Here is an 11,019-nt window from a genome sequence, read left to right as displayed (position 1 = left end):
TTCTAGTAATCCACATTGCTGCTAGGAACTTAGTAACAGCGAAGACCACAACCGGTGAAACATCCGTCTTTAAAATTCTGAGCGCCTGTGAGCAGTGGGTCATCCCCAAATTTTTACATATTGGGATGATCCATCTTCGTCTCTGATTTAGATAGGCTGGACAGAAAAAAACAACATGGACATCATTTTCTAGGTCTGCATTACACCCTGGGCAATTCTTGGGCGATGGTACACACCATTTGGGCGTATGTGATCTAATGGGTAGCGAACCATGCCGCCATTGGAGGAAGAGCTTCCTTGCGACAGCAGGGCTGATGTCATCCAGGACTTGCTCCAAATAATAACAGTCCTTAGACAGTAGAAATGTGGCTGTAAGGGTGCCCGGTTGGGCGCTAGATGTTAGGAGAGCCATTTTGTTGTCCCTGTACAACTGAACCAGATGTTGCCGTGACATTCCAGCACAGGTATGCTCCGGATCTGACCACATTGATGCAAGACCAAGCTTCTCAAATTCCTCTCTGACATGTTTGAACCAAGGAAGTTAACCCACATTAGGCAAGCCCAGGATTTCGATTAACTCTTGCCTATATGTAGACAGCTCTGGGGTAACCCAGAGTCTCCTCCAAAAGGTTAAAGTTCTGAGGGCCAGTTCTTCTTCAATAGGTCTAAGGCCTAGGTCAAGTCTTAAAGGTACTAATGGAGTACTCGGGGGCAAGGCAACCAGCTGCCTTAGAAATTTATTCTCCGCAACCGTGATTGCTGAACCACTCTTGTAACCCCACAGCTCAGCCCCATAGGACACTGCCCCCCTTGCCCTTAATTTGTAAATTTCAAGTGGGGGACCGATCGGCTTAAGCGTAGATTTACTCAGAAGTTTCAAAATACCCCCTGCTATCTGGGTCATCTTAAGTTGCGATTTCAGCTGGTGCTGGACCCAGGTAAAGGATTCATTGAGGGTAAGCACTAGGTAGTCAAAAGTGTGAACCCTTTCCAACCTGACTCCCTCTATCACCGGGTTTGGGCGTGTTGTTGCGGGGGGATTAAAAATCATAAATTTGGTTTTTAAGGTGTTTATTTCCAAACCCCGCTCATTACAAAAAGAGACAAACCCATCCAAGAACCGCTGGATACCCATTGGTGTTTTAGAAAGTAATAAGGTATCGTCCGCGAACATAATCGCGGCGATCCGGGACCCTGCAACCCTTGGAGCATCGCTATCTTGTACCGCCTCCAGGTGTGCGATTACCCCGTTGACGAGGCAGAACAGGGTAGGACGCTAAGACGCACCCCTGCCTTACCCCCCTGCCAACGGGGAATCTAGATGTTAATGAGCCATTGCTACCACACCTGACCTGTGCATAATTCTCCTCATGGAGTCAGATTAGCATGTTGAGTAGTGGGGGTGGAATACCAAGCTCCCCAAGCACAGCCCACAGCTTCTGACAGGGGACCAGATCGAATGCTGCCCGTAAGTCAACGAAGACAGTATATAGTGACCCGCCCCCAATCTTGACAGTTTTTCAGTAAAGCATATATAAGCGAAAGATCTGGTCCGTGGTGGAAACATTCTTCCTGAAACCTGCCTGGTAGGGGCTCAGGATAGAATGCTCCTCAGTCCAGTCCAGAAGGCGATTTAGAATCAACCGTGCAAAAAGCTTTTGGGGCACGTCGATGAGGCTGATTGTCCTGTAATTGGCTGGGAGCAGAGGTGAACCCTTCTTGAAAATGGGAACAATCTCTGCCCCCAGCCAAGTACTCGGTACCTCCATGCCTCCCCATATGGCATTGAAGATAGCCGCCAAATACGGGGCCCATACCACAGGTTCATGCTTTAGAAGATCGCCAGGTAATTTATCTAGGCCCGGAGCTTTACTTGATGGAAGGTTAAGAATAGCTGTGTGTACCTCCCCCACAGAAAACTCATACTCTGTCATTTCTCTCTGGATATTGGGGGATAGTGCGAACGGGTTCAGAGCAACCAAGAGGTTGTCTGCCTGGTATAGAGTGCGGAAATGCTCTTCCCACACCTCGGCGGCCACGTTAGGGGCCACAGCTGCAATTGGCTCAGCCGAACCAAAGTTTACAATTTGCCAAAATATCCTTGCATCTCTTCCTGCCAGGCTAGATGTTAAATTGGCCCAATGATCCGCCTCCCACTCGGCTTTGGCGTGATGAATTAACTTCTTGTATGCAGCCCTCTTTACTTTAATCAGTGCTCTGTTGTGGGTTTGCTTCAGTGCACTGAGGAGCTCTGATTTCGCCCTTCTACATACCGGGTTAAACCAGGTAGATTTGTTACCTAGTTTTTTCCCTTTTCCCACAGGATTAAGGATCTCCGCTAAACCAGCAGTTAGTTCCTGGTGCAAGGTCCCGAGCTTAGCAAATGCTGAGGCGGAGGGGAGCTCAAGGGCCAGGGGAACAACAGCTTCTAGTGCTGTGGCTACTTGAGCATATATTTCAGCCACTAGCTCAGGGCGGGTTTCTGCTTTGTCCCATCTGATTCTTCGTCTATTGCTAGTAAGGTGTGCCCGATTGTCTGGACCACTCCCTCCATTCAGACTATCTTTAGGACAACCAGATGAGAGGAAATCAAGGATCAAAGGGTTATGATCACTTTCGCCCCTGGGTTCCACCTTAAAATCAATAACCTTGTGCCACGCACAGGCCTCAACAAATATATAGTCCAGGCGAGCCTCTTGGCCAGGTTTAATATAGGTATGCTTAGCGGGCGTATCCGAGGTTACGCGGCCGTTGCATGCCCTTATTGAGTGGGTTAAAGTCAGGGCAAGAATTTGCAGCGCCAGCGGTGCCCATGACTTGGGCGGGGGACCCACCACCGGAGGAATTTTCCAGTAATTGTCCTCTTCCGAAATTGAGCCGTCCAGCAAATCTGCCAGTGGCTCAAAGTGGGAATTAAGGTCACCACCTAACACAAAGGTAGCCCCCTGGGGAATCCTAGTTAGAAACGCGGAGAGCTCCTCAATGGTTTTTGACTCCGCTGTAACACTAACTAGTCTAGAATAGACATTGACCAGAGCGAGTTTGGAGGCGTCAGACCATTCCAGTATGATACATTGTACATCCTCCGACCTGGTCTCCCATATCCTGGCACTACTCCCCAGATGGGTTTTCACCCAGATTGTTAGCCCCCCCGATGGCCTCCCCTTCCCCCCCCCACCTTGCGGGTATAGAGAAGAAAGCAAAACCGCACCTGAATTGCTCCTCTCTTGCCAACGTTTCCTGCAGGAGACAGACATCATTCATGTCAATGAAGGTACCCCACTCTAGACAGGCCAGTTTATTGCATAACCCTGCAATATTCCATGACAGGACTTTAAGCGATGTTTTACCAATGTCTGCCTTTGAGGTTGACATAGAGTGGGATTCCGCCCCAGTTGGCATGAGCGCTATATTAGACGTGTTAACTCCCATTTCAGGCCGGGGATTGGATACCACCTGTGCTTCCCCCAGTTCTATGTTCATCCCTCTCCCCTCTGCCAGAATAGGCTGTAGATTTATGTGGCTTAATAAACCATCAGGTCCCCCCGGTCTTTTGTCAGTTTGACGTCAATCGACCTGGTCCAGGGAACTGAACCTATTATCATGGAGGTAATTAACATTCATGGGGGCAATGTAGGGATTATATTTAAACCCTCCGATGTGGCTCCGAGCACCCACCCTTGTCCACCCTTGTTCACATCCCAGAACAACTTGATTACTTGGTGGTGGGTAAAAGAAAGATAGTGGGCGGGACTGGATTGTGGTGCCAACAGTGTCACCCACCCAGTTGAAGATATGTGAAACTATCCCTGTGTTCCTGAAATTAACCAGGACACAGTCACCCTTTATGTTTTTAGTTGTTGGACCCACCCATGGGACCCTTCTAACCATAACAATTTCGGGTGCCTGGTGCAGAGGGGGGTCTATGGATGTTCAGCCAACTAACCACTTTGTTTTTTAGGGCAGAGAACGATTCTGGAGTAGGGCCACTGAGCTCAGGGACTCCGGTTAGTACTACTACTAGGGGAGCTGCCTCTGGGGGCAGGTTAACTATCTTGCTCCACTTTAAATGGCCCTCCACTACAGTGGGCCTCTATACCTTTTCCCGACCCATACCACTGTTTCTGGTGGAATTTACCCTGGCCACAACCGTTTGCACCGGGGTCGTCAGTACAATGTTTGCTGGGACCGAGTTAATAATGGGGGGAGCGGGCACTAGGGGTACCCCCCACAACCAACATCATTGCCCTGCTGTACAATCGGGACTGATTTGAGATAGTTCATCATCTCCCCGTGGCCTGTTCAATAGCTTGTAGCCTATGGTCAATAGAGTTAAGTCTGTCCAGCAGAGGGTTCAGCAAAGATTTCAGAGTAGTTCCCATAGCGAGGATCAGATGGTCCGCCCCTGCTTGCACCGGATCCCCAAATCTAAAAGCATTGGGCTGGGTTATCGCGGAGACCTGGGGAAATGAGTTTGTAGGAGGGATGATTACAGGGTGGGCTTCCCTAATTTCAGGTTGGACCATGGAGTGATTGGCTTCAGGTCCCTTATCAAGTTTTGCCTTTTTCCCGCCCCTTCCCTGGGTACCGCGTTTCCTCTTAGGGACCGCCCCTTCCCGTGCTCCCTGTGACTGTCTACGTACTAGATCCAGCCCACCCACTGTTCGCCCTGTGTTAAAAGCGCCAGCAGGCGGTGATAGCACCACCACCTCTGGGACTGATGACAATGAAGCGCTGGCACCTCCTGAGCTGTTCCCAAGATCTACCAGAACAGCTGTGATAGCCTGATCGATGGTGTCCAACAGGGCAGTGGAGGATCCCCCCTCCCTTTCTGGCATTTTGGCAGTAGCTATAAGGCCCAAAGAGGATCTTCTAAGGGATTCGATGCCTTCGGAAAGACGATGCTCAACCACAGCAAGCTCACTGGCTACTACCGAGTTAGCTCTAATCAGGAAACTGTCCAGTGTACCTGCAACCACAGTGCTTGAAGCCGTAGCCTTGCTCCTTAGCTCACGAGCCGCCATTGAGCGTGCTTGCACCCGCCCTCGTAGCCAAATCAGATGAGTATCTTCCAGCGAATCAGAGCCAAGAGAGTAGGCCTGGTTCGGTCCTGCACGGTCTGTAACGGGCTAGAACGGGCCCGCCCTTGGCCCAGGCTTTGCCCGTGCTTCTCCCGCGCGCGTCCGCGTGCGCGTAAGTAGGCGTAGCTAAAATAGATAGGAGGAGGGATGCAGGAAGAGGTCCCAGCTCGGGCCAATGATGTCACGCAAGGCCCGCTGGTCCTCGCAGTCCCGAACCTGCTGTTTGTCCTGAAGTACTCTGCCCCTCAATCGGTAAGAGTTTCTTGGTCAGCCTCCGTGGGTCCGTAGTCAAAAGGAAAAGAGAGATTCACCCAGTGTCCACGCCTTCGAGCGGCTCCCGCGGAGCGGGGGCCGCGAGGCGTTAAGTACGAGAGGAAGGAGGGTGCGGGAATTTGAATTTTGAATTTTAAAATATTTATTAAGCGCACTTATACCGGGACGGTTTCATGGCGCTAGACAGCGGTGAATCAGTGGAGGCGAGGATGGAAGCTAAGCTGCTGAAGATCTAGAAAATAGGAAGGTCTTGAGTAGTTTGCGGAATTCCAAATAGGAGGATGAAGTCCTAAGTGCAAGAGGAAGCGAATTCCAGAAGGATGGAGCTAGCACCGCAAATCTGGCCCCCCCGGACTTCTGCTTCCTGAATCGGGGGACTGACAAGAGAGCGTGGTGAGCGGAAAGGAGCTCTCTAGTCGGGAGGTTAGATGAAATGGCTTCACAGAGGAAGGCGGGGGCAGTCCCGGACCTAGCCTGATACGTGATGCAGCCCAACTTGAAGAGGGCCCTCTCCCTCACCGGTAACCAATGCAGAGACTGCAACAGAGGGGTCGCATGGTTGGATTTAGGAAGACCATAAATCAGGCGGGCCGCCTGATTTTGTATCAGTTGGAGCCGGCGGATCAGGTAGGCCGGGGCGCCATTGTAGATCACATTCCCATAGTCAAGGCGCGATAGCACCATGGCCATGAGAATGAGCTTGAGTGCGGCGGCAGAGAAGAATCGGGAAACCTTACGGATGGTGTGGAGGGAAAAAAAACAGGCAGACACCACTGAGTTGATCTGCGTGTGAAGAGTGAGCAGGGGGTTAATGAAGATGCCCAGGGTTTTAACCTTGGGAACTGGAAGGGGAGGGGGGCCAAGGGAATGGGGCCAAAAGGAAGAGGACCAAGGACTGCAACCACCCCCCGTCAAGACCAGTTCGGTTTTGTCGGGGTTTAGTTTGAGGTGGTTGCAGTTCATCCACCCTTGGATGAAAAGCATGACCCTCTGGAAATTCAGGGCAGAGGTGGGGGAACAGGAGAGATTAAAGATAAGTTGGAGGTCGTCGGCGTAATTGAACACCGACACCTCCATCTGCTGTAAAGAAAAAATGAGGGGTGAAATGTATAAATTGAATAACAAGGGAGACAAGGAGGAACCCTGGGGGACGCCGCAAGTAACTCTCCGAGGTGGGGCAGCAAAGTCGGCCAGATGGACGGCCTGCTCCCTATCCGTTAAAAAGGATCGGAGCCAGGCAAGGGCCATGCCCACAATGCCCGCCGCCTCGACACGGGTCAACAGAATGTCATGGTCCACCGTGTCGAACGCGGCGGACAGGTCTAACAGGACCAGGGCCTGGGGGAGGCAGGTGTCAATGCCCTCCCTCAATTTGTCCATCACCGATACAACTACCTTCTCGGGAGAGTGCAGCGGGCGAAAGCCCGCCTGACGAGAAGAAAGGCGGCCCGTGGATTCCACAAAGGAGCTCAGAGTCCTGGTGACATGGGCCTCTGAGACCTTCGCCAGGTAAGGGAGAAGGGAGATGGGACGGTAGTTAGCAGGCAGGGAAGGATCAGTGCCTGCCTTTTTCAAAATCGGAATGATGACTGCCGATTTGTGGGCGTGAGGGACAGTGCCAGTTTTAAGGGAGTGATTGATTAGAGTAAGTGGAGGGGAATAGCACTTAGAAAAAAACTCTTTCAGGGCAAATGCCGGGCCAATGTCCTGGGGGGAACCCGATTTTACCCGGGCCAGTAAGGGGAGGAGGGTTTCTCGTGTCAAAGGGGAAAACTGGGTGAAGGGTGAAACGGAGGGGGAGGGGTGAACAGCTGTGGCCAATGATGTCACGCAAGGCCCGCTGGTCCTCGCAGTCCCGAACCGGCTGTTGGTCCTGAAGTACTCTGCCCTTCAATTGGTAAGAGTTCCTTGGTCAGCCTCCGTGGGTCCGTAGTCAAAAGGAAAAGAGAGATTCACCCAGTGTCCACGCCTTTGAGCGGCTCCCGCGGAGCGGGGGCCGCGAGGCATTAAGTACGAGAGGGAGGAGGGTGCGGGAAGAGGTCCCAGCTGCGGCCAATGATGTCACGCAAGGCCCGCTGGTCCTCGCAGTCCCGAACCGGCTGTTGGTCCTGAAGTACTCTGCCCCTCAATCGGTAAGAGTTCCTTGGCCAGCTTCCGTGGGTCCGTAGTCAAAAGGAAAAGAGAGATTCACCCAGTGTCCACGCCTTCAAGCGGCTCCCGCGGAGCGGGGGCCGCGAGGCGTTAAGTACGAGAGGGAGGAGGGTGCGGGAAGAGGCCCCAGCTGCGGCCAATGATGTCACGCAAGGCCCGCTGGTCCTCGCAGTCCCGAACCGGCTGGTGGTCCTAAAGTACTCTGCCCATCAATCGGTAAGAGTTCCTTGGTCAGCCTCCGTGGGTCCGTAGTCAAAAGGAAAAGAGAGATTCACCCAGTGTCCACGCCTTCGAGCGGCACCTTGGGGAGTGGGGTGTGTTACTTTGTCATGAGGGGCAACAGTACTGTTCATTTCTTTTTCGACTTGAGGTGGCATTAGTTCTTGGTATAGATCTGCTCTCCTGTGACAAAACAGGAGCTTCTCTGTGTGATTCTCATTCAAGTTGTGGCTTGGTGTGTTCTTTGGATTCTTGTGTCCAAGTAGCATTGTGTCTATACCAACTGGTCAGTACTATTCTCAAATACATGCAGAGCTATCTGGCTGTTACTCATGATGCCTGCCATGATTTGCAGTGTGACCTACTGATTTTGTGCTCATGTGTCAGATGTGTACAGGTGACTGATGCATTTTTGTTTTTTCTCCTTGCCCACAACATCATCAACAGACACAGGAGGAGACATGAGCATGGAACAAGAGGAGGGACCCAGCAGCAGTGCCACCACAGCTGAGGAGTTGGAGGAAGAGAGTGGCATGGAGGGTGAGGGGTCAGCCGGCCGGACCTTTGTAAGGCAACACCACCTACCATGCGGACGGATCGGCTTCTGACTCCCAGGAGGAGGGGGAATACGCGGCGACACCATCTTCCATCACTGTGTCTGTCCCCGCCTTCTCCAGACCCATCTCCACCCTGCCAGTCCATGTGCTCCCCATGTCTCCTTCGTCCCCGGCACCGCAACCCCTGCCCCTGTCTCCCCTACTGCCCTCAGTGCCGAGTCTGTGGACCCACTCCGGCAGATTCATGTTGGTCAGACATCAATGCTGACTGTCCTTAATGGCCACACTAGTATCCAGCTACGATGTCTGACCAACGTCAGATTCTAGGGTCCATGGACTCGTCACTGATGGCAGCAATTTCCCTCCTGCAGCGGTCTGCCCCCCCTCTTTCAGACCCATCCACACCCCCTCTCCCATACCTGTCCAGAGCACAGCGCAGACGCACCAGATCTCGCACATCAACAGACACAACCACCACACCACCACCAATGTCTCAGCGCAGATCTCCAGGCACGCGATCTCAGGGGGATGCAGGCACACCCACAGGGACTGGGGACAGACAGCAGGCACGCAGCCACAGACACCGGCCGCAAGACTCAGAGCCCTCTACCTCCACTCCCATTGTGTCCCCGGGTGCAGGTGGTGGTCTGGCGGAACTTGCAGCAGTGTGCAGCGCTCAATTTGTTACCACCTTTGGCGCTGCACAAGCCGCTGAGGAGGATTCCGCCCCCCTGCACCCACAACACCTACCCTTCCCTCTCCTGTCCCTGCGGTGCCGGTCCCTGAGCCAGATGATGCCCCACACGGGTCCTCAACCATTTAACTCCATTCTGTGCAGGCAAGTTTGGGGTCTACAACCTCCCCAACGTCCTCAACACAAACTTTTCTGTGGACTGGCCATTGGCCTTCTTGGAGCCTGGACTCATTTTTCTAAAACATTTATTTTGTAGCTGAATAAAGCATTTTATTTTTCCTTAAAAACTATTGCATTTCAGGTACTTGCTTTAGGTGCTGAGGGCCTAGGAGTTGGTGTCATGGTAATGTTATGGGGTTCTGACAGATGTCTATTTTATGATGTTAATGAGGTTGACCATGGTATGTATGTGCCATCACAATGTCTCAGCAAGTTATCATGGGTTGTGTGTGTCCAATTTGGCTAGAGACATTGTCCCAAGGAGTGTTCCTTCCTCTGTGACACCTGAGATCTTCAGTACAGACATTTGCACAATTGTTGTCCATACATGTGTGCAGATTTCCTATTTACTTGATGGTACCCTTCAGCAATGGCCATGCCTGCTCACAGATGACTACTGCTCATTCGTCGGTGCCATCCATGCAGCTCACTGTACTTGTGTTTTGAGTGTGTACTAATGCCTTCATGGACACATTCACCATTTTCCCAGTATACAGGTGTGTAATCCCAGCCTACCCCATGTAGGAAATTGTTCTGCAGGGTATTTCTGCACATGACTCACAATGTTGTGCATTGTATCTAAGTGGTTTCTAGCCTATTCCTTCCATGAGAGAGTACATGTTGGTGGTGTGACCACCATATGGACATTCATATCAGCCCAGGGATGTACATGACAGTGTGTGTTCCCTTTCGCTCTCTTAGTTTGTTGGGCTGTTACATGACTATACACTATTGTGGCATGATGGTAGGGTGTGTAGGTTGCCTGCAACATCCATGGGTGGATATGCATGTGGGATGTGACATCACACCCACATGTGGTGTGTCACACCGTGTGTGACAGAAATCCATCCACCGAGGAGTAGGACACTGCTGTTAGTGATGTGTTGCTATGGCACTATCAGGAAACTCATAGGTTAGGGATGTTAACATACCACCATGTATTTGTGGATTGATGATGATAATGCCCCCACCCTATATCTGAGCACTGCTGGGAATCATGTGCACCCACCCCCATACTGTTGGCCTGTGCTGGGAGTCCTCTGCACCCACCCCTCTTATGTCTGGCCACTGCTGGGAGTCCTCTGCACCCACCCCCATACTGTTGGACAATGCTGGGAGTCCTATGCACCCACCCCTCATATGTCTGGCCACTGCTGGAAGTCATATCCACCCACCCCTATTATGTCTGGCCACTGCTGGGAGTCATATCCACCCACCCCTCTTATGTCTGGCCACTACTGGGAGTCCCCACCCCTCATATGTCTGGTCACTGCTGGGAGTCATATCCACCCACCCCTCTTATGTCTGGCCACTGCTGGGAGTCCTCTGCACCCACCCCTCAAATGTCTTGGCACTGCTGGGAGTCATATCCACCCACCCCTCTTATGTCTGGCCACTACTGGGAGTCTTCTGCACCCACCCCTCTTATGTCTAGCCACTGCTGGGAGTCCTCTGCACCCACTCCTCATATGTCTGGGCACTGCTGGGAGTCATATCCACCCACCCCTCTTATGTCTGGCCACTGCTGGGAGTCATATCCACCCACCCCTCTTATGTCTGGCTACTGCTGGGAGTCCTCTGCACCCACCCCTATAATGTTGGACACTGCTGGGAGTCCTCTGCACCCACTCCTCATATGTCTGGGCACTGCTGGGAGTCATATCCACCCACCCCTCTTATGTCTGGCCACTGCTGGGAGTCATATCCACCCACCCCTTTTATGTCTGGCCTCTGCTGGGAGTCCTCTGCACCCACCCTTATACTGTTGGACACTGCTGGGAGTCCTCTGCATCCACCCCTATACTGTTGGACACTGCTGGGAGTC

Source organism: Lissotriton helveticus, chromosome 10, assembly GCF_964261635.1.
Source record: "Lissotriton helveticus chromosome 10, aLisHel1.1, whole genome shotgun sequence".
NCBI classification, from domain to species: Eukaryota; Metazoa; Chordata; class Amphibia; order Caudata; family Salamandridae; genus Lissotriton; species Lissotriton helveticus.
Note: the sequence above shows the minus strand (reverse complement) of the source record.